At 46.1% G+C, this 22,293-nt stretch overlaps 3 long non-coding RNA genes across 3 annotated transcripts; 1 reads left to right on the top strand and 2 right to left on the bottom strand.

Moving 5' to 3' along the window:
- Positions 1-5,640: 5,640 nt before the first annotated feature.
- On the bottom strand, positions 5,641-21,599 carry LOC149917871 (uncharacterized). The gene is made up of 3 exons (XR_016466992.1): positions 21,513-21,599; positions 7,085-7,223; positions 5,641-6,146 (listed from the first exon to the last, which is right to left on the bottom strand). It is a non-coding gene; the product is annotated as an uncharacterized LOC149917871 (long non-coding RNA).
- LOC116228964 (uncharacterized) lies at positions 7,331-18,808 on the bottom strand. Its single transcript, XR_004166907.2, has 2 exons — positions 18,703-18,808; positions 7,331-7,619 (listed from the first exon to the last, which is right to left on the bottom strand). It is a non-coding gene; the product is annotated as an uncharacterized LOC116228964 (long non-coding RNA).
- LOC116228963 (uncharacterized) lies at positions 18,873-20,497 on the top strand. Its single transcript, XR_004166906.2, has 3 exons — positions 18,873-19,112; positions 19,227-19,458; positions 19,780-20,497. It is a non-coding gene; the product is annotated as an uncharacterized LOC116228963 (long non-coding RNA).
- Positions 21,600-22,293: the final 694 nt, after the last annotated feature.

Here is a 22,293-nt window from a genome sequence, read left to right on the forward strand (position 1 = left end):
ACCAACTCCTTCCCAAAGCTAGAGCACTAGGGTTAAGTCAAGCTCTATCAATGGTTAAACATGGGATTTTGGTAACACAAGACTCCTATATCCTAAAAAGCAAGAAAAACAACTGCAGTCCCACACTAGCAGACAGGTATCAGTGCTCCAGTTCTGTGGTTCATACCATAATGTTTACCTGAGGCCTCAAAACAGAGGTCATAAAGCAAATCTGGGAGTGTTTAACACAGAGCTGTCTGGCAGGCAGTCTGTGGGCTGGGATCAGGTCTTGGCAATTTCCTTTGAATTCCATCTTTGCAATGGAGGTGCTGGGAAAAGGTGATTAAGGAAGCCCTCGAAGACCATTTATTGGTGGGTTTCTCTAGCCACAGGCTCTGCAATTGCTTTTGTGCCTAGCAAGGTGGTGGGAGGACAGGCTGGAAGCTTGCTTCTGATTATTCCTGCAGGTCACCTCAGCACTCACGGGGCATGTGAGAGAAGGCAGTACCAGCACTGGAGCCTTTAGCACTGGAAAAACTGTATACCTTAAAATCCTGACAATCTGTTCCAGGAAAAACATAGAGAACAAAGGGTGAAGAGTAAGATCTTTTACTTCTCGAAGAGCAGACAGTGGGCATGCGAGACTGAGATTCTGGGCTTCATAAGGACCTGCTAGGATTCATATAAATGAGGACAACTCCTGGGAGGATGACAGATCGCCTTCAAATCTGGGAATCGTGACAGTGCCTTCATTCCCTTTGCATCAGCCTCAGGGGAGAGCCGTGAGCTGGAACACTCAGTGCACCCAGCTGACAGTTTGTTTCAGTGCCAGAACAAGCAGCCACGTCGTCCCAGGAGCCCTCCTCTACGCCCAAAATGTGCACAGAGCTGCAAGCCACTGACTTGACCTCAGAGCACCCTCAACCTGAGGACCCAGGCCAAGGCCTACCAGTAATATAATTTGAATCTGGTGCTGCAGGGATGCATTGTTGTATGATTAATGAAAGCCATTAAACCAGAAAGCCTCTTCATCCAGAAGTGAAAACTCAGGAGAAATACCAGCATCAGCGACACTGAAGGGCTGAACCAAGAAGAGAAATAAATGTTTGTGATTTAAAAGAGCTGATTTAAGCCTCATTTTGAGATTGCTCCATTCTGAATTGTGAATCCCCATTGATCCACTTTCAGCAGTTCCCAGAGCTGCCTCATGCCTGTGCAGCTCCCCAGGCAGGAGGAGCAGAGATTGCTCCGTCATGAACAGGGCATGACAGGGGTATCAATGGCAACAGCAGTGTGATCTGCCTCCTGATCCTAGCTAAAAGCAAAGCCCAGACATTTTGCTGGTGCTGCCTCAGGTTTGTGCAGATACAAGTGGTCACACAGACAGATCATATGAAGAGGAAGGTAGCATGCAGCCACCAGTAACTACAGCTTAGCTGCACATTTATATACCTGCCTCACTGCCGATGTAATCCTACGCATCCAAGGATCTGTGCTGAGCTAAGCAAAATTAGCTCCTACCTGTAATCCAAGTGCACTTGGTTGGCTCACTTGCTGCAAATGGTGGTGATTATTTGATGCATATAACTGAGTAGTGGTCAAAGATGGCTGTGTTGAGACTATGCTTGAATATAGACAAGCACTACTACATATGCCTTTGGGCAGAGCAGAAAGTGAAAAAATGTGCTGACTGAGCAATTAGGCTTCCAGTCACTTGTGAATTTAGACACTTTTTTCCAGTGACAAGAATGAGTCCTCACACTACGCAAAAGGCCAACTGCAAAAATCCAGAGTCAGGGAGAATACAGAAGAGCCTGGGGAGCAAAGCAGCTCAAAGCACAGGGAGCCAGACAGCAGAAGCCTGTGAGGAGGTTGCGCCCTTGAGCAGCGAGTACTGCAGCTGCCTCAGTCCCACAGTGCCACAGGGATGGCTAAGGCAGAGCCAGTCCCCACAGCAACACCTGCAGAGCTGTGGGATGCCAGGCTGGCTTATGCCCCGACCTCACCAACAGCAGCCTCTGGCAGGCAGACAGAGATCCCTTTGCCTGAGCCCCTGGTGAAAGGCAGATCAGCTGAAAAGCAGCTCCTGCTTTGGAGCGATGCCCCAGCCAGTTTTTGGATTCCCAGGAGATGAGGGGAGGCTGAGTTAAACCTCACTGTGTTTTAGGGCAGATAAAAGGACCAGCAAACAGGCAGAAGCATCCTCAGCAGAGGAGCAGAAAGGGACCCTCACTTTCTGACAAATCACAAAAGAAGTGCTTTTCCTTCCCCTTACTCCTGCTTTCTTGCTCTTTTTTATTTTATTTTATTTTATTTTTTAACCTAATACAGCTTCTCTGCTGCCGTTTTTTGTTTTCATTTCCCTTTCCATGCTCCAGTGAAATCTTCTGCTTTGCAGGCATGATGCCAGTTCAGACTGATGTTTACAAGCTCTAGTAGGGTTCACTTTCTCACTTGCACAGTTCACACCTTCTCCCAGAGAGAAAGAAGTCGTGGAAGTGAGAGGCTGCTATTAGCAGGATTGAATGTCAGACACCTGAGAAAGCTGATACCAAAGAACCGATGGCAGCAGTTCCTAGTGAACAGGTGGCTGCATCTTAAAACCTCTTCGCTGGATGCTAACTGGCCCCAGGCTGGCTGGCTTGGTAGAAAGGCCAGGGGCCAAATGGGTCACAATGACTGAAGTCTCCATTGTCCTCAGGGGCTCTTCTACAGCTGGCTGAAGTGTGCTGCAGTGCCTGAGCACTCACCTGAGCCTGCTTCTGCTTCTCCATTGTCTTTTTATCATGACTGAGAATCTCATATCTTTCAGTAGAATTCATTTGACATTGAATTCAAGGAAAAAAAAATACAGGAAAATTGTTAGGCTCTGATAAATAAACATTTTCAGGAACAATTTCATCTTACTGACTGTGGAAATGTGTGACAGATCTGAACTGAGGCAAATCAAGCGGACCACTATCCATATTTCATTCCGATATTGTGAGAGAAAGCAGCAGCAGCCAGAGAAATGGAAAGATCGACAGTTAATTGGAAATGTTACATCTGCTGTTTATGCAAAAGGCATAAATATTTATATCCTGAAGGCTGACTTTTGGGTTCGCTCCTCAGCAGGAAGAGATTTACATTTTGAATAAAGACTTTTTTCTTTCTCCTTCTCAGTAAACGTGAGCAGTTTATTATTCCTTTAAGCAGGAATCCTCAGACAAGTCCTCCACTACCATTAGTTACTGCAGATTCCCCAGGCTTCACCTCAAACTACAGGTGTGTGCAGGCTGCAACAGCAGTCTCCCTGTTTACAGACAGAAAGAGAAGAGGGGGACTGAGACAAAGGGCAGGGACTGTGATCCCAAAATGAGAAGGTAGAAAATACAGTGACAATTCAAAGGCACCTGAGATGCTGAACTGTTTCTCTAAATTGGCTTTCAGTAAGAAAATAATAGAAGTCTGTACCTTGAAAACATAAAAAATGGCAACATTAGCTGTTGATACAGAGCAGGGAAAGAAATACTGGGAAAATTTAACTACATCAATATATTGGATGAAACAGCCCTCACAACAGCGTGATGAGTGAACCAGCTAACAAAACTATTCACATATGCATTGATCCTAGAAAAGACAAGGAAATGTGCTGAAATATAGCAATATTACAAACAAGAACAAAAAAGTATGTTATTCTACAAATCACCTTGTACATTATCTGGCCTTCACACCTCCTGCCTCTCTTCGACAATCCTTTCCCCTGTACATACTGAGCCAGGCTTCATCTCCCCCCATCCCAAGCCCCTGCTTTGTCCCCAGCTTGCTCACCCTCATCTCCCATGTCTGCCTCCCTGCTCCCATCGGTCCTCTCATCTCTGCCTGCTTCCATCCTGCCTGCCTCCATCTGCTGCAGGCTCTGCATGCTTTCCTGTTCACCTCCTCATTGCTTTTCATTTCACCACACACGCTAGCTTCAGCATCCGCCCTCTAACCTAGCATTTCCCAATTTGAGGCTCTCCTGCCTCACCCTCCCCTATTACCCCGTCTATTCCTGTTGGCTTCTGCCTCCATCCGTTCTCTTCTCTTCCCCCACTCCCAATCTCAATCCCTGTGTTTGACTTATTATATTCTCATGAGACCCCCAGATCTTTTCATCTCCGTGGATGCTGAAGTTATTTGCCTTCTTTCCTTCTGCAGCATCATTTCTTTCTCTGCTTCAGTCATTCTCTCTGATTATCCATAGCATTAAAGCTAAGAGTTACAAGTAAGCACTAACAAAGCATCCAGATGAGATGTGGGTTGCAGTGGATTCCTCTTCTTAGTGCAATATCAAACACACTGGGCCATGCTGAAGACCAGTAAGAAGGGCTCAAGTGCTGGACATCTCCAGCAGTGCACCTTTCCCCCTGTTTCCAGAAAAAAAAACAATGCCTGTTGCAGGGACCAGGGACCATATAATCTCATCATTTGGAACCACTTGCATGAGGAACTCTTAGTTTTACAGAAGGAGAGCTGCTGCAAATGAGAGAGAGACCTGCCTTGAGTACTGATTTGCACCCTCCCGGTGCAGATTTGTCAGCGCAGAGCGTTCCCACAGGGCCAGCAGACCAGAAACCAAAGGTGTGGTGGACTTTACTCTCACCCCCTTTCTGGCCATCAATGGATTACTTCCAACTCCTTGACTCTCAAAAATGTAAGGAAGGAAAGCCCCAGGACCATGAGAGGGTATTGGCATTCTCCCCTGGTTTGCTCCTTGTTTTTAAGCTCCTGAAATTTCAAAGCAGTATTTTATTTTAAGGGAATTTTTGTGTGTGTTTTAAAATGGTTGTTCCTCTGGGAGTATTTTTGCTGGCTCCCATCATTTCCGTTGCCAAGGCAACTACAGCTGGCTCAGATGTGCTGTTGCCATGGCAACTGTCTGGTCCTCCTTTCAAGCACTGCAGTGAAACACGAATGATATTTGCATCCCCAATGCTGCACGGAACAAATCTCTTTCACCACTCGTTGGGAAGACATAAGACACTTGTAGAAAATCAGCACAAAATTCGATCTAAATCCTCTCGGAAAAGGTTTCAGACAGTTGGAGATGTGAGGGAATTGCAAGGAAAATGGGCCTAGGGGTGAGCTGGCTCTTCAATGGCATTTTCACAGTCTGCTCTGGGCAAAGCAGCAGTACTTGGAAATACTTCTTTGAAATCACCCATGTGGGAAGAACACAAAATTTGCCAGGAATAGCTAATTCATGTAAAAAAAAAGAACACACCTTATTTTTTCTGAGAATTTAAGAGAAATGATTGCCTGTTAAGAAACGCGTGGTAAAATACATCGTGGAATTTTATCCTAGAGAACAGATCAAAGCTTGCATTACTCACGGTAGTACCCTGGGACATGGCCAACATAAGATGCCAGCACCCCTTTCGGCACTGCTGCAGACCCACAGAACATCCATCCTTCCCTTCTCTGCTCCACCTCCCATGCCATCTATCCTACACTGCCATGTCCGCATTTGAGCACTGGCTGCTGCAGGGGTCCTGTGCCAGTCCCACCCCCAGGCCTGGCACACAAAGTGGCACGGCGCCAAGCTTCCAGGAGCCAGGGCACTGCTCTGTGCCACACCACATCTGCCAGAGGTGGATTTCTTTTCAGCAGCACTGGGCAAAAAAAGTGACAATTGCATGATTTATCCTGTGAGATGCTTAGTGCCTTTATTCTTGAATTTAACTTCCTCGTGCCAGGCTGTGCTTTGTTCTTTGTCTTCTTGTTTGTTTCTCTTTTTGCTGTCTCATTGCTACTGCTGGGACAAATCAGAAGGAAAGGCACAGGCAGGGCCGTGTGCGAGGCTCAGCTATTCCATCCTCTACAGCTGTCTTCTGCAGCTCCCCCAAGGACTACAATGGTCCTTACGTGCAACAAAAGACAACAACGGTGCAATGGAGTGCCACGGGGAAAGCATGGAGATGTCCCTGGGGAACCAAGGAGTCGCCTCCTGTATTTTCCATCACCAGCTGTCCTTGCACTGCCCTGGTTTTTATCATTTTCTTGGGCTGAGCATGATCTGTGAAGGAGAGCAGTGATTCTGACCACAGCCCTGCACCACTCCTGCTGCTGCCCACGAGAAGTCACTGCCCAGCACGCTGAATCCCAAGCATGGTGCTGCACCCAGCTACCTCTGCTATCTTTCACATCTGCAAAGACCAATTAAAAGCAGCTCTGTTAGTAGAGACGAGTGGGAAGGAGCAGGAATAATTAAGAGCAAAGATCACAGCAGGCTCCAGGCAGCTGCTGCTAATTATTTATCTGCAGTGTATGGGCCTAGCTGCTCCTAAGTCACAGGGCACATTCAGGGCACCTTATTTCTGAACCATTTTGCCCTGCAGCACTCCATCCACTTCCATTGCTGTCTCTAGGTCTTATTTAGCACACAGAACACTGTATAAAATTGTGAATAAATCTGTTCTCCCACCTAATATCAGGGGAAAATCACTATCCTTGCTACGGAGAAGAGGCACAGAACGAGATGGAGCTTGCCTGAATGCATGGCCTGGGATTAGCAAGCCTTCTGCTTGGCCATCACGTCGCAGCCCCAGGGTCTGGGCACTTCATTTTTTGCCCAGAGCTTTCAAGCAGTAAGACCCTCTGCCAGTGCAGTAAAAGCCTCAATATGTAACTAACAGATCAAGAGAAATTTCTGGATAAGGTGCTAAGTTCTGTCTGGCTTTCCTTCAGATATTTTGGGGGTATTCAACAAAACTAACGATTCACTTCACAATGATAGAATCAATATGCTTTGCCGTCATTTATGTTGGAAGGAGGACCGTAATACAGCTCTCCTTCAATTACAGAAGATGGAATCAATACATTTCACCTCCATTTATGTGGTTGAGGTCTAAGTCAGTGTGGCCCACCTTTTATTTATGGGGGTAGCCTCAATGCAGCTTGCTTTCATTTAATGGGGAGGAACTAATATGTCTTGCTTTCACTTACAGGGGGTGGGAAGGAGAGAATCAATACAGCTGCCATCCTTTATTGGGAGGAATCTACAGATCTCACCTTGATTTACTGGGGAGATCGATATCTCAGCCTTCATTAAAGTGGGTGCTATGTTGGACTGGATAAGGCTCACCTGCTGCGAGAGCAAATTGTGTGAGGATGCCTGTCCATATATGTGGAGATCATTCAGCATGGCCTTCATGTACGCAAGGCTGGATGCTGTACAGTTCACCAGCTACTGCAGGCTGTACGCAGTTAGCTCAGCACTAGGCCTGGAAAGACAGGGGCAAGTTCCATATGTACAGAGTGGGGACACTGCCTGGCAGACCTTCCTGACTCAAAACTCTATCTGTGCTTTCCCATTTATGAGAGTGGCAGCTTCAACACAGTCTGATTTTATTAAAGCATGTGGGAGCATGGGTTCAGTGTAATACATCTTCCTTTACAGAAGATGGTCTCAAGATAGTTCTTCATTTATGCAGTGGTAGCATCAGTGATGTTCTCCTTCATTTTAAAAGCTGGATTCGCTGTTCCTCGTCTTCTATTATAGGGAGATAATATGAACTGTAAATTAATTGTAGGAGTAGAGAAATGGGTGTGATGTATTCCAGGTCCACATTACGGCAGTCTAAATCAATGTCTGGGAAGGAAGGGCTTCTCCACAACTCCTAGAGCACAGTGAAAAAGGGGTATTGAGTATATGGGTAGGAAGAAAGGAGTTGGCAAGAGCAACTTCTACACAAAGACTGCTGCTGGCATGATTTTTCTTTGCAGCATCACAATCTCTGCAGGAATAGCTGATCTCACTGCATTTTAGAGCTGCTAATTCAGGCCAGAAGTTTGCTGTCTTTCTCTCCAAAAGCCAGTGATTACCATCTTTCCTACTATCTTCCCTCAAAAGATCTCAAAGCCCAGCTGAAAAGAGACCTGTTCTCTCATCACCGACTGAACATCCACCTCCTCCCCACAACTGTTTGGAGTGCTGTGCAGACCACAGAAAGAAGCCTTTCGTATTTAGGCTACTGAATTGATTGGAGCTCAGATTATCAGTGACCAGAAGTAAATGCCAGTTGATGCAGCCAGGGGAGCTGCATGATACAAGTTATGGGGCATCGGTACATTTCCCGAAGGAGATATGTCAGAACAACTTAAGAAGAAAGATCAGCCTAACTGCCCACCTTGTTGGGTTTCTCAGCAGAGAGCCCATGGACTGAAAGGACCCCAGAGATTGAACTGCCCTGTCACTTCTCATTACATCCAGTAGCTGTACAGCACACAAGCACCTGCAGCTTCCATTTCCAGGTGCAAAGATAAAAATCAAATGGAGTGCACTCTAATAACACCATAGAAATACAATATATTGAAAACATGACAATCCCTGCTGCCTTCTCCTTTTGCTGGGTGGCCGGGGAGGTGCTGGGTAAGGGTGAGGTAAGGAACCAAAAGCAGACAGTTTTGACTTAGACCTGCCGCTTCTTTTGGCTGATGAAAGACTGCAGCAGATTTCTAGGAGGCAGAAGATAGAATGTGCATTTTCCATCCCTGAAGTTTCAGGCACATTTATTTTCATCACTGCATCACATCTGCACCACTGCTTCTACACAAGCTGGCTGCTCACGTACTGTACTTAAAACTGTGCCTGTCTCTGTGTCAAGTAGGGCTTTTCATAGTCTGTCCTTATGTATCACACTGGGTCAGCTAGATAGATAGGCTGAATATCAGAATGCCTATTTGCACGCAAAGAGACTTCTATGACAAATAGGATAATTCCACACAGAGTTTCATTCTGTTCAAAGTCCTCTCATGTCTCTTACATTCTTGCCCTCAAATACCCTGCTTCTTCCTTCTCTCTGCTTTTGTTAATTCAAATTTAAACATCAATGTTTCTGATTGTGCCTTTCTTTATACCTCACTTTCCTGGCTTTGCCCCCTACCCAGAGTCCTCCTTTAAGGAGTCACCCTTCCTTAGACCTCCAGGTAGGCTCCTGTCTATTGTCCAAAATTCTGAGCCTCCAGGCTCAATCACCTCCATAAACACTTGTATTATATCTCTTGCTAGTCCAACCAAGCAATAAATTAGAGAAAGAGTCATTCAAGTAGCTTTTTGCCTTAAACCTTTTTGAGAAATCTTCAGCAACTATGGATGACTGTGTGAGTTCTGCTGCTACTGAATTGTTGAGGCACACAATGCAACCAGAATTGCCCGTCATACACAGATGAACTCATAGACTGTGATTTGGAGAAGGACCAAACACACAGAGGGGATCCAACAAGCTACCTCGGAAATTATTGCAAATTCCATCCAGAAGTGGATATAAAGCATGGGAAGGAATAAGAATATCCTCCTTAGGGCAGAAGTGTGCCTTAATTACAGAATGCAAGAGACCACACGGTATGTTGATGGACTTCTTAGAATAACCAGCATTAATATCCAGCTCTTACATGCTGCTTTTTGTTAGATTTCAAAGTGCCTCACCAGTGGCACAAAAATGATGATGCTTGGCCAAAGCCAGCCAGTGGCAAAGCTACAAATGCAAACCAGCTGTCCCAGTGTCCCAGGAGAGCATGCAAGTTTCTAGCCATACTTCCTCCCATAAAAGGAGTAAGAAATGAGTTCTGCTCCTTGCACCAACTCTGTGGTGTAGATGAGCACAAGAGCAGATACGCATTCTTGCAGAGGTCCCCCTCATTAGAAAAAAATTGTTTATTTTGTAGTTTTGGCAACTCTTCTCCCAGGCATGTATGGTAAAGGCTACATGCCAGAGCTGCTCAGGGTGAGTTCTGTGATCTGTGATCCTGCAGCAGCCTGCACCGGCAGCCACTGCACAGCTAGAGAAGTCTAACCTGCACAGGGAACAAAGCCAGCTGCTGCCTGACTTAGAGAAGCACCAACTCCTTCTCTTCTTTGTGAGCAGATGAGCAAATATGGTGCAGTGATTGAAAGGTGTTATTTTGTGATCTGCAATGTATTTTAACACCTTTTCAGCATGAGATGACCATGCAGGCTTTTTGTGCTCTTTCCATATCTATTTGATTGTGCTTTCAGAAGCTGTAAACAAGGACACAATAACAGTCTTCTGTCTGCACAGAGCCTTGCTCTGCATTATTCATACATTTCCTTCCTGTTTCACACACTTATGTCAGTCCTCATTCAGGCAAAATTCATGTTAAATGATTCACGCTCTCTTTCTCTATATGTGTCTTTCTCTTTTTCCCTGTCTTTGAAATGGGAATGAGAGGGAAAAAAAAATGCAAAGAAAGAACCCGTGATTAGACTCCTCTCTCTCTTCTTCCTTTTTCCCTCCTCTGTCAGACCCTGATTCTCAACAAGACCTGTACCTTGTCTCTTGATTTCAGCATGTCTAATGCAGAAGAAAATGAAGAAGAGCCATCACTGTTAACAAGTCCCATCAGTACTGTCCCATTATGCACTGATTTATCATAATTTCTTGAGATTATAAAAAGAAACCCTTATCTGTGCATCCTTTTTGCCCCTAGCAGAGATCAGTACTATTTTCTTTTTCCCTTCCCTTCTCTCCCCTTCCCATGGGACTTCTTCCCTGAGAAGCTTTCCCACATATCCTAGGAGCATCCTTGGAGTATTAGTGGCAATTGCTCCAGGGCTTTGCATTTCCTGGGTGCTGTGCTGTTCTGTTTTGCCACTTTCATTACTTGATATTCATACAGGATTAACAGAAGGGCTAGCAAGAAGGCATGGCTTGCAGCATTTGTTATACAAGAATGAATCCCAGCTTTGTGGTTTATCTGCAGATTAACACACAGTCGCCTGACTGCGACTCTCCAACATTGCATCAGAAGACTAAGGTGCTGCTGACAGGCTGAAGGAAGAGAACAAGGAGAAAGGCAGGCCTGACACAAGTCTCTCTGATTGCTGGGACCTGTCTTCACTGGTACTTTGGCTGGCAAAACAGAGAAGCTGTCAAAGCCCAAGATGATTTTAGATTACCATGCCGGTGTCTAGGAATGCACTTCTCTATCTTAATGTGGCTAAGAGTTTGCAACCATTCCTTGCAGAGTAGAAAGCTCTACTGCCACCCATACACGATATCATGCTATACCCACTGAAAGCACTGCATCAAGAACTGTGCCCTAAGTGCACTAAGAAACTGAAACCACTGCAGAATGCAGATGACTGCCAGTTGAATAGACTTTCTCACTGGGAACCACCAGTGCTTGCCAAGCTGCAGTGGGTGGCCATCGCTTTTCCTGGGGAATGTGAAATGCTCCTTTGGTTTGGAAGAGCCCTGAGTGAGACTTGTGTAACTGAGAGACACCCACCTCCCGCTGAGACCTGCCATGCCAGCCTCGGCAGAGCACTGCCGCTCTGGGGACAGAATGCTCCTGGCAGGGCAACCCCATAAAAAGAGTCCTAGCTTAGGGATTTGGCTTTCTCCTTCTGGTTCTGAAATAACATTTGTATTTCACATTTCATCTGTTGTGTTTTAGGTTGTGCTACAAAAGCCACCTCCTTTACTGACTTCTAGAATGGAAGCGCTCCTGCTGGACCCATCAGTTTAGTCCAATTATTCTGTTTCTGAAACTGGCTCTTATCAAATGCTTATGGGGAAGAGGACCATGCTGCTGAAGACAGATGGGTTGAGTATGATGATGCTTTTGGTCATACAATTTTCAGTTACCGAATTTTGTTTTGTAGAGACTTTGTAATGTTGCTGACAAATTATCCTTTGCAAGGATTTTCAGTATTTGTACTGAAATGTGTCCTTTTGCACTGAAAAAATCAGGGAATAAAGGAAGCAGGAAATTATTTTTTTTTCTGATATGGATAGTAAATGTTCTTCCATCTTTCTCATATTTGTCCTGATTAGATGCTTTTGAAACAATCTGAACACTTCCCCATGGTCTTTACAGCTCAGACACCTGTAGGCACATCACGATGCTCTTCCCCATTGGCCAACTTTTTAGCATCATCAGCCAAAGGAAGCTGTCTGGTGCAGAGGAAGCTGTGTAATTGTGAAACTGTGAAGCAAGACCCACCAAGAGGACTGGGAATCATTTAATCTCTTCCCAACTATGTCCCCTTCCATGCAACTTCATTTTCTGCACAATGATTATCCTGACATCTGGGTAAGCTCACTTGGGCTTGCCCTTGCTAGACTCTATCAATCTCACTGCATGACACAATTTCTAAGTGGCTTCTTGGCTCAGCCAAGGTGTCAGATCCACTTGCATGGAGTCGGAGCAGCTTCATACTGGCTTCCAGCAAGGACAGAGCAATATCCTGGTCCTACCTGTCTGCCATCCCTGCACCCTGCTCTTTCTTTTTGGTGAGGGGGGCGCACTGACATCTATAATGCTCCATCTTCTTTCCCTCTTTCCCTTTTTTGCACCTGAAAACCCTCAGGGGACTCAAATCCACCTTCCATACCCAACAGTGGTTCTGGGGAAGGGGGGGGGAGGAGAGGGAAGGGCTGCAGCCTGATTTCCAGCAGGAACGCACTGTTTGTCAGAGGGACTGTATCCAGGCAACCCACTTCCCCTGCCTGAGACAAGCGCACACAGCTGGGACTTTGGAAAACCGAGAAGAAACCATTGTAAAGTGCAGCTATGGGGAGGAGGTGGGGATGGCGTAGGGAGGAAGCCATGTTATTTTGAGCAGATTATTTCTGCTTGGTATCAGTGTGGCATGCAGGCAGGCTACGGTAACCAACGGAACAACCCAATTATTCCTATCTAGCTCCTACGAAGAGAAGGGAAACAAGAGCAGCTTTCTCATCCTCACGCAGTAAGGGAAGAGACGGCTCACAAGGGAAAGGCTTGCTGTGCCTCTCAGGCAGCTGTTTTCCAGCTGAGGAAGGAGGAGGACAGTGCAGAATAACCTCTCCTGGAGCATGGTGCGGATACATTCCCTATTGCTTGGAAAGCAGAAATCCTGCATTTGTGAGTGCAAAAACCACAAAGAGACAGGCACACACTGGAACATGAAGGCAGACATGAGACCTCAGTCCTCACACTCAGGTCCTCAGCAGCTGATCACATCAGCTGTTATTACTTTCTTTATTGCTTGAGTGGTGGTTGCAGTGCTTTGTACCAATGGCAGGTGAAGGTGGGTTTTAGATACTGCGCTCCTGTTTTGACCACGTCTAGAATATGGTCCCATCTTAAGACCTGCCCAGAGCCCGCCCAGACAGGAGGCAGCACGGGCTGCAGGCAGCTCTCCCAGGCATGGGAGAAGTCTCTCTGCAGTGTATGCCTTAGTTCTCTTCTTACAATTTAGAACTGCCTTCCTCCAACTAACAGCATCTTCTGTCACTGGAAGCTCCTACCTGACTAGAAGGGAATAGGTACAGCCTCTGTGTGGAGTTGTGGGCCCATGGCCACTTGGTAAGAGAGCCCCAGACTTCTCAGGGAGATAATAAGTGCTCTTCTTGTTTTCTTGTTCTCTCAGCCACGCTCCAGCAGTGGACACCCTCCTTCACCTCACTTAGCTCCTTCTGTATACCACAACTCTTCTTATCCTTTCTCCTCATTCATTTTTCTGCTCTTCCTTTGCCCTGCCCTCCTTCCTCCTCTGCCTCCTTCATATGTTCCCCTACTGCACTCAGCAAGCAGAGCTATGCAGGAGGGGCTCAGGCATTTCCTCATCCCCCCAGTGCTCCTCTTTGAGCACTACCCCCTTTGACCGCCCTTTGGCTTTTTTCAGCGCCTTCTAACCCATTGCTGAGTGGCTCACAAAGTGTCATTGCTGGGAGGAGAGAAATAAGCTCCAGGGGGCTTGGGAAGAGCATTAAGGAGCTAAAAATAACCGTGGGTGAACTCTGAATGAGCCAGAGGCCCTGCTCCCCCCGGCCACAGCCCCAGCTGGTGCGGGCGGCCAGAGGACATCAGGCTGCGGGGCCTCTGGCCTCAGCAGCTCCACTCCCGCCCCTCAGCTCCGCCGCTGCCAGGGCCAGGATTGCCACACTGCTATAGAAAGAGGCAAACAAAACAAATGAAAAGGAATCTGCCCCAAAATAACCCCTCCTGGCACCACATCCGCCACAGAAAATTTTGTGAATCGGAGACGTCAGGCAGGAAAAGGCCTATTAGTTCCCATGGCTGCCCGTGCAGGGGGTTGGGAGAGGGATAGGTTAGTGCCAGATTATCCCCTATGGCCTCCTTCAGTCAAGTGTCTTGAGAGAGGAGATTCTCCCTAGCCCCAGCAGGCAGACGCAGCTCTCAGCAGCACAGCTGTGAACAGAGGAGCAGGGGCAGGGAGCAACACACGGATATGGCGATCGCAAAGCACCACGATGTCGTGTCTGATGTTGGATAAGATCTAAGTAACTAAGCGAGAAAGGCTCGGCACGCTTTGATTGTCCTCATCCCTGACTTGGGATTAGTGATTTCACCAGCTCGTATTAAACAACACAGAGCAGAGGTAGGTGTTTCTAACATGGCTGGGAAAATGACAGCAGTATTACTAATTCCAACACCCATTATAAATAGCATTTTAAAAACCTACATTTAAGTGTAAGGATTGCAGAGGCCAGCACTCCAAAATAAAGATGTGAGAAATGCATGTGCAGCACTACAGACTTTCACTCCCATTTCTTGCCCCAGGCAGCAGCTGCTCTGGCGTGCACTGCTGGGTGAATGAGGACAGCACCAGCCTTTCTTTCAGCCTGTGTTGGGCCAGCTCAGATTTCAGCACCTATCTTCCCCCTCCACCCTTCCTACAGCCACAGGCAGACTACAGACAGAGGATTAAATGCCATCTGAAGACTTGATGTTTTTCCAGATGCATGTACTACTAAAGACAAACAGTGATGTACAGCTTTCCAGTGGGTTTCACAGCTGTAATCTGACAGCTGAGAAATGTCTGCATGCAGAAATAATGATTCTGATCCAGGTTCCAGAGGAGAGCCCTTCTGTGATTGCATGTGCTTCTCCCAGCTTCACCAGCGTTCCTATGGTTCTCTTGCTGTCATTCAGCTGCTTCCCCATCCCTGCTGCTACCTTCTGCACCCTCTTCCTGCCTGTCCCTGCTATCCAGCTTCAGCATCTCTCACGCTCCAAAAGCTTACAGACAGGAACCAAGGGACAGTAACCAAGTGGGGAGGATGGAAGCAACAGGGATGAGAAGCACGATCATGGCTGCTGCTACATGCTGTGATTCATTTCAAGCTTCGGGAAGCTTTATTTCTGTAACTATTTATACTGCGAAGAGAAAATAGATCAGAGGATAGCAGCTCTGCAGTGGGCAGTGAGAAGGGGGTGAGATCCTCACAATTTCTGTGCATTCTCATCCCCTTGACAATAAAATACTAAGGACTAAAAGTGTCTGCAGAATTGGTTACTCTCAGTGTGCTGCCTGCCTGTCTGTTGAGCACTGCGCAGCCACAGAGGAAAGCAGCCCATGTGGGGAGTTCATACGAACTGATGAGCCTGCCCAGTGCTCCAAGTGAGGGCATTGCCTGACCTAACAGCCTTGCTGATTGATGCCTGTGCCCATCTGCTGCTGTGCTATACAAGTGTAGCACCCTGGACCAAATCCATGCAGGGACCGGGAGACACATAAGCAATCTCTTTTGGCAGGGCTAGCTCATAAGAAGTACAGCAACAGGACATGGTGGGCCAAAATCATAGCTAGGAGGATGATTAGCTATTCTGATGGATAGAATTTCTCAGCAAAAAGCCTCAGGAACCTTTCAGCTAACATCTGCCAGGAGTGCTCTCCTCTCTGGGAACGAAGGATTGACTGGATGATCTTCCAATCCTACCTTCCCATCCTGTCATCACGCAAACTAAATTCAGGCATCAGTTTAAAATGTGATCTGCAGATGCTCTTACAAGATGCTTCCTGATTTTTTTTTTTCTTGTATATAAAGGGATATTCTAGCCTTCAGAAAGTACTGTTCAACACAGCCAGGGAATTGCAGAGCTGAAGCCAAGTCTGTGAGCAAAACTACTCAGTAGCAATATGATTTTAAACTTCCAGCACCTGAACCTGGAAGGTTGCCATTCTGCTCTATTCCCAGAGAACAAACCAGACCAGCCTTTTTCCACTGCAAATGCCATTAAGATACCACCCTTTTTTCAAAAAAGCAACCTGAACTGTATCAATGAGCAGTCTGGTGTCCAGCAGAGAAGTGTGACTCATTCTTTCTTTGTCACAGTCACAAAAGCCACGACAAGACAGGGTGCCTCTGATGGCAGGGGACAGGAGAGGGTGACCCTGAAGGTCATCCTCTATAAGCCTTTCTTCAGTTCTGCATCCTTTGCCCAGCAAAACAGAGAGGAACAGTGTTTTCAGCACTGAAATAAAGGCTCAAGAGACCTGATTTTGTCCCTAAATTGCCACAGACTGTGTACATCTGAATTTATCTCTTCTATTACTTTATCTGTAATACACAGACAGTAAGATGCCTTAAACACAAGGAAGCCATAGGATTTACTGAATGATAATTGCTATCTCAGGAACAGAATATACATTTCTAATTAACTGGAAGGATCATTCTTTATTACCTCCAGCCTTTGTAAAGTGCCTTGACTGCTCTGGACGAAACATATGATCTGCAGTTAGCAGTGCACATTATTAAATTAGTAATTCATTCTATTCTAAGTATGCCAGCATACTTATAATATGCCGGTCACTTTGGTTTCCACATGAGGAATGCACAGTATTGAACACTAATTAATGAAATCAAATCCTTTACACTACATTCTTCTAATTAGAAATGCTGCAGATGAGTTTGAAAATGATATTGTTAACAAAACAACATATGGCTTGCCTTGTTCACAAGCTTTTCAAAGCTGCAGTTGGCGATATAGTTTGGGATCCCCAAGACAAAAGATGTTACATAAATATCAATTCAAAAGTATTTCAACAGTTTCTCTTGCCAGCAAGAGCCCCAAGGCTTGCTGCATACTTAGCATAGTTGTTTATTTATTACTTATACTATTTTTATTGTGACTGTTTTTGAAGCCAAATAAAACAGCATATTAATTATGATTAAAGACTCTTTGATATATTTCCTTTAAAAAGAAAAATGGATTCCAATGACCACATCCCAGTTTGGGCAGCTCATTTCTGATTTCTTCAATTTCCTCTCGTTTCAGCCAGATCTCATTCCTCCCTTTGTTAAAAGACGGCACAGGTGCTGCCCTGTACCATTGAACATCTGCCACATTCAAACTAAGAATGACTTAATTTCAGCAATGGGATAAGCAGTTTCTGTATTTTGTTCACAAACACTTGATATATTTCAAAATAAAATGCTTACAGAAAGACTTACTTTTCAAGCACTTGCACTTAGAGATCCTTATCCCTTCTCTTTCCATTTCTTTCTAGCTCAGATTCCTCACTCTAACCAGGCTGGGGAAGACTATGGAAACCGAAAGTGGCTTTAAGAACCTTTAACGCTTCAGTAATTGTGGGGCTAGGGTCAGTTCAGCTGCTGACCACTGTGCTAGTGCCAGAGGCCACCCAGCACCGGGCAGATTGAGGAGATGGAACCTGCAGATCTGTGCCTGCATAAACCATGTGAAAAGAAACCATCCACCAAACGAAGACTGGGAAGCACGGCAGTGGGATGAAAGGACAGCAGTAGTAAGAAATGAGGATTTCTGGAGGCTTTTTTTAACTGCTGGATAGAGAATCAGCTGTGATTTCAACAGCCACATCGACCAAACTGGACTGAACCACCTCCAGCACAGCAAAAGCCTCAGGGAGGAGATGAAAAGTGTAATTACTTAATGTTTGTTAAAATGCTTTGAGACCCTCGGATGGAACACACTAGAGAAGTAGAAAGTCTTAATTATTTTTATCATCGATATTAAAGGCGGAGTAACTGATTCTTAGTGAGGTACCATAGTCCTTTTGTTCTTTTTTGAGTTCAATCTGCTCTGCATATGGCAACGGAAACCAAAGTACAGCTGGAGAAAAATGGTGAAATGATAATTCTCAAAGATTTGGTTTGTAAAAACATAAAAACATCTTTTCAAGGACATATTTCCTCAATGCAGTCAGAAAACCTTATGTCAGACCTGTTGTTAAATAGGAGCCAGGCTATGGCACGAGCACACTTTAAAAATGGGCACAGAATTTGTCTTTGTTTCCTTCCATGGCAGTTCTTTTTCCTTTATTTCTCCTAACATTATTTTGCAACAGGAAATGTAGCTTATTAGCTAAATGGCAGCAAAATATTCATAGTGACATTATCAGAGCTGACCCCCTCAATAAGCACAAGGAGGGACTGGCTAGCTTAGCAGTACAGGAAAACCGACTCCAGATCCTTTCACCTCCATGTCACCAGGTCCAGCCCAGTCTAGATTGATAGTTGCAAAAATGCCATTTGACAGCTTTTTGGCACTCTAGACAAAATGAACTGGGCAAGGGAAGGATGGAAAAATCTCAGCCTGAGTCCCACTGGGACAAGTATCAACGCTACAAATGACACAGCTTGCCAGCTCAGAAAAGAGGCCATTGCATTCCTCAGACACATGACTTCCAGGAGGGCAGGAGGCATAACGTTAGGCCTACACTGAAGAAACTTGCCCTGTCCTGCATTTACCTTTTAGACTCCAAAATTAACTTAGTGCCTTCCATCAGAAAACTATCCACTTTAAAGAACAGAGGAGAGACAGCAGGTATCAGCCAGACAGGGAGAGCGTAATTTGCAGGCTGTTTCCTGAAAGCAGCTGCCTTTAGGAGCGTGCCTCAGGACAGAAATGTGAATTACTGTTAGTAAATATCTGTCATAACTCAGCATTACTAAAATTCTTCTGTACCTTGCCACTGTATCCATCCTTATTTTGTTCTCTGCATGAGGCATACCTTGTTTGAAATAAAACGTGACTAGACAGAGGAAACAGAACTCCCATAGTATCCTAGATACCACTGTCCTCACTGTGACACCTGAGCATTACCTGCTCCTTGATATATTTTTCCTTGTGATGTCATGAGGAGGCAACCCTTCCATTCTCTCAAATGCTGCAGTCTCTCCAGATCTTTCTGCAGTTACATATGTACCTCCTGTAAACAAGTCTATGTGTTTGAAACAACTGTTTTTGGGAGCACTGTGCAAGAACTGTGCAATTCTGGCACTCTGAATCAGGGAGAGAAAGCAGAGCAGTCAAAACTTTCAGCTCCCTTATAGTTTGGAGGTTGTATAGCTGGGGGTTCTGGCAACGGTTACAAGGTCTATATATATATATGTGTGTGTGTGTGTGTGTATATGTGAAGTATAGTATTTCAAAGAACAAAGTTATAACTGGGTGTGTCATTTCTTCTTTTGTTTCTGATGAGAATGCAGGACCTGCTCAGAACAATGAGAAGCAGTATTTCTGGATACCTCTCACTCAGGTGGAATTGGCTCTGCCAGCTAGATCCAAATCATAATGCTGAGAAAATGTAAGCAGACTTCCTATTAACCAGCTCCAAGAAAGCAAATAGTGACATATGCTGGAAGCACTCAGCCTTTCTCCTCCTGTCATATCTGACATCAGAAAAAGCGACTACTGAGATCTGTTACTGATAGACCACAAGTAAGTGCTGCATGACAAAAACTAAGGGCCTGAATTTGCATTGAAGCTGCCCTGAACTCTTATCACTTGTAATGAAGTGATAATCCACTTTCTGACATTCACTAGGAAGGTTATGTAAGTGAAAAGAGAGGAATGAACTCAGATGGCCTTTGTGTACAATTCCTTATGGCACTTGTATCTAACAAATGTCATGGTAAAAGGGTTAGACAGCCCTGCTTTTTTTCTGCAAGATACAAGGCCACAGAAACAGCTGTTCCTTGGTACTGCAGCACTCCAAAGCCAAGCACTTCAGGTCTAATTGTCTCCTTCTCGCCTCTGCAGTGCTGTGAGTCCTGGATTTACTTCCTGTGGGGTGACAAAAGGCACAGATGAAAGTTTTGAAGCTTGGACACAGCAGCAATGGCAGGCATAGCCCAGTGGTGTCCACCACCACCATACCAGAGGAGATGGAAGGAAGGCCCCTGTCCCATTCCTCAATAGGAGCACACAAGCTCCTTAGCAGCCATGTTAATGACTGGCACATGTGCAGGCCTTCAGCAGAACCCACGCTGATACAAACACCAGCCAGACCCTCCGACTGAGGAAGAATTGAAGCATGGAGGAAGAGAAACCCAGATTCAAAAGCTACTTAGACACCTAATGATGCAGTGCAATGCCAGCTGATATTTCCAGAAAGCACTGTTTAGGCAGCTAGGAGGCCAGCACAAGTCCATTCTACATCTGCCTACGACCAAGCAGCAAACCAGAGGGATGGAAGCAGACAGGCCACCTGGGGAGTAGCAGGGCCCTGTGTCAGCTGCTTCATGGGAGCATCTCGCTGCTTGCTCCTCACTGTCGGCAAACACGAGGCACTCTGAAGCTAATGGAGGAGGAATGTCTGCTAATGAAGAAGGCGCGAATCATCTCAGGTTCCGCAAGGCATACGGGAGTGTGAATGGTTATGGCTCTGCTGGGCTCTGGCACAAAAACTTACAAAGTGAGCATTACAGTTCCTAGAAAGAAACCCAACAAACTGGGAAAATAAAACATTCTGACCTACCTCCATCTCCATTAACCTATTCCTTCCTTAAAAGCTTGAGCAGAGACATTCACATGTTGCTCTAAGCAGCAGCTTTGCAGTCCTGGATTCCAATCGCGTGCAGCACAGCAGCATGCTGTGGATACAAAGACAGCCTCTCTCCACACCCTCAGGCAGGAGCCCCAAGAACTGGAAGGCTGCTGCTGCTGCTCTCTGCTGAACTCAGCTTCTGTGAGCACCTACATGCAGGCTGGCAGGTCCCCTTGCACCCAGAACGAAGCCCAGCTCCTGTTAGGTCAGAGCTGGGCCTTTCAGATCCAAGGCACAGCTGGGCTTTGTCTAAACCACACTGACCAGTCCGTCAGAATGAGGAAGATGGTGTGGCAAAGTCAGATCTCCAGGGAAAGATGCAATGGATGAAGGGAGGCTAAAAAAGCTGATGCACTTGACCTCTCTTCCAGGGTCTCCTGCATGCTTTTAACACATGTGCTGTCAGAGAGCATGGGTAACCTGGCATGGAAGGTTGGAAAGGCAAAAGGAGATTCGCAGGACTTTAACAACAGAGTGTGTTTGTAATTCCAGCGGAGCTGAATCCAGGAAATGTCATTGTTCTCAGTGGGGGCTGTGATCCCTGCAGCCAGCATTGGAGGCAGTGACCTCCGCCAAGCAGTGACTGAATTCAGCTTTTAGATTCAGCTTAATCCTGACCTGCAACTCCACCTTTTAGCCTCCAGCTTCCCAAATTGCTTTGACAAGACACTGAACTCCTGACCTGTAGAATCCCCTTTTATTCCAGTTCTGATCCCCCTCTGTCTCCTTCCATCGTTTCATCACTGAGCTCTGCCGAATCCACTCACTCTGGATCTGTGATACCCTTCTCATTCTAATGCTGAACATTAGTAGTAGATATACCATTCTCAGCAGAAAAATCCTGTCTACCCATTGATGTCACCGCCTGGTTTTGCTGGCCCCACAGTTCGGTTATACTACACCCTTCCTAATCTAAAGTGCCTCCGCTCCCACCACTCAGGCTCACCCTTCCTCCAGCTGTGTTGACGCACCTCCCTCCTAAGAGGCTCTCAGCATACTCTATTCATAACAGCCACAGCCTGCAAAGATGCTGAAACAGGAAGCCAAATGACTGCTGCACGACCTTGGGAATGCAAATTCCATGTGTTTGTGAAGTCAAAGCAAGACATTTCCTTCCCCAGTCCCTCCTCCCTCCGCAGGCGTGCAAGCCACAGCTAATGGGAAAACACACAGGCACACACAAAGCTTTGTCAATACTAATTGCCAGGAGCTGAGGCCCAGTCATCCTGTTGACTAATTTGTCAGCAGCTGCTGACTCAGCAATCTGGGGGACAGCATCTCTCAAGCGCTCAAGTGCATTGGAAGTAAATGGCTCTTATTGTTCTTTCCTTCCCTTCACTCTGGTGTCTGTATTTGTGGACAATTCCTGCCCTAGGCTTGACCTTGGCTTCAGCAGTGACTGAAGGGGTTCAATCGCCAGCTCCGGTGGGCCTCATTAAACTCTAATGGAAGGAACAGGCTGGGCAGTGGTAGGAGGGGGGGGGAACACGAGAGCAGGGCTGGAAGCAGCCTGTGCACCAGCAGGGCACGGAGGAGATGGCTGACTGAGTTATGTGTGTTGTGTGGAAGAGAGACGTGTGAGATCAACAAGCAGGCTCCGTCTGGAACAAACGTCCCGAACCCTGCCTCCTGAAATATGCAGCACTTCCTCACTTAGCGCTGCCTCTGCCCTTTGCTTGAAGAGCAAATCTGAGCGTGAGCCCAGACAGAAGTCCTCCAGCCAAAGG

This window comes from Phasianus colchicus, chromosome 5, assembly GCF_987193195.1.
Source record: "Phasianus colchicus chromosome 5, bPhaCol1.hap1.1, whole genome shotgun sequence".
Taxonomy (NCBI): Eukaryota; Metazoa; Chordata; class Aves; order Galliformes; family Phasianidae; genus Phasianus; species Phasianus colchicus.